Below are 1,217 nucleotides of genomic sequence, written 5' to 3'. Positions count from 1 at the left end.
ACACTAGCATTTTGAAAGGTTCCATTAAAGCAATAAAATTGAATTTATTTGCTTTATTAAGCATTTGAACCCTTTGAAAAGATTTTTGTGTCTTTACCGACCTTATATTCCAAAAGAAGAATTTCATCATTAATCTTTGTTCTTCTGCAAGCCTCTTCTTGAACTCGTCCTAGTAGGCAAACTCCCAATAGAATTGCTACTATTCTTCACTATTTTGCCAGATTTGTTGCTTTTGAGAAAGACCTCCTCTCTATTCTTATTATTCTCATCAACTGACCCTTTTTTAGAATTGGAAGAACTGTTCTGCTGTTGTACTTGTTGACCTTGAATCAAAGGTGGTGCATCATCATCTTCAAAATTTGAATCAACTGCATTTGTACTGCTAGATAGTTGTAGTAACTGATCTTTTTGCATCTTATGTGGTGCCTCACTTATAGAATGTGAATCAACTTCCTCTGTGCTGCTAGAACAACTATGTTGTTGAGATTGTTGTGGTTGTGATTGTGGTTGAGGAATTCTTTCAACTAAAGAGTGTGAAACAATGTCCTGTAGAATTTTCAAAGGAAAAACTGTTGCATTCTCTTGTGCTACAATAATTGGATATTCAACTACTGTCTGATTACATTTTTCATTATACTCTTCTTGACATTGTTGTCCTGATTGTTCTGTACTATCTAACTTGTAGATTGCATTTTCATTACTCATCTCCATGTTTTTATCATGGTGTTGATGTTGGTTCTCCACATTCTGCTTTGAGGTAACATTATTAATTATTAGCTCCTTATTCTCCAAGCTTTGTTCATTATCTGCTTCCTGAGATTTGTCCATATTTTTACTTGCTTCTTCCTGATCTTCAACAGAAGTTTTGACAATGTCATTCGCTTGTACTATCTGCTGCTCGGTACTTGCTTGACCCTTGCTAAAATTATTTATTGTTTCCACTGGTTTGCTACTATCAGTTGGAATTGCACCAGACACCTCTGTCTTAGAATCTTTGCTATTAGGACCTTCTCCTATTTCTGAAGTTGTATGATTTTCCAACGCCATGTATTTGTTGAAAGTTACTGTTTGCTGTTGTTGTTCTAATTTCTGCTTACCAGTTCTTCCATCTCTAACTACCTTCCATCCCCCTGGATCTCCAACTATCCGTCCACTTGACAGGATTTTAGCTTTGCCCTTTTGAAAATTATGAACATGATGAGGTTAGTTCATCCTTC

The 1,217-nt window shown here is 35.7% G+C and overlaps 1 long non-coding RNA gene across 1 annotated transcript; it reads left to right on the top strand.

Annotated features, from left to right (window-relative positions):
- The first annotated feature begins 421 nt into the window (after positions 1 to 421).
- On the top strand, positions 422 to 1,115 carry LOC107061069 (uncharacterized). Its single transcript, XR_001473737.1, has 2 exons — positions 422 to 757; positions 861 to 1,115. It is a non-coding gene; the product is annotated as an uncharacterized lncRNA (long non-coding RNA).
- Positions 1,116 to 1,217: the final 102 nt, after the last annotated feature.

Source organism: Solanum tuberosum, unplaced genomic scaffold, assembly GCF_000226075.1.
Source record: "Solanum tuberosum cultivar DM 1-3 516 R44 unplaced genomic scaffold, SolTub_3.0 scf00113, whole genome shotgun sequence".
Taxonomy (NCBI): Eukaryota; Viridiplantae; Streptophyta; class Magnoliopsida; order Solanales; family Solanaceae; genus Solanum; species Solanum tuberosum.
The sequence above is the reverse complement of the archived record's forward strand: the minus strand, read 5'-3'. Positions and strand labels throughout refer to the sequence as shown.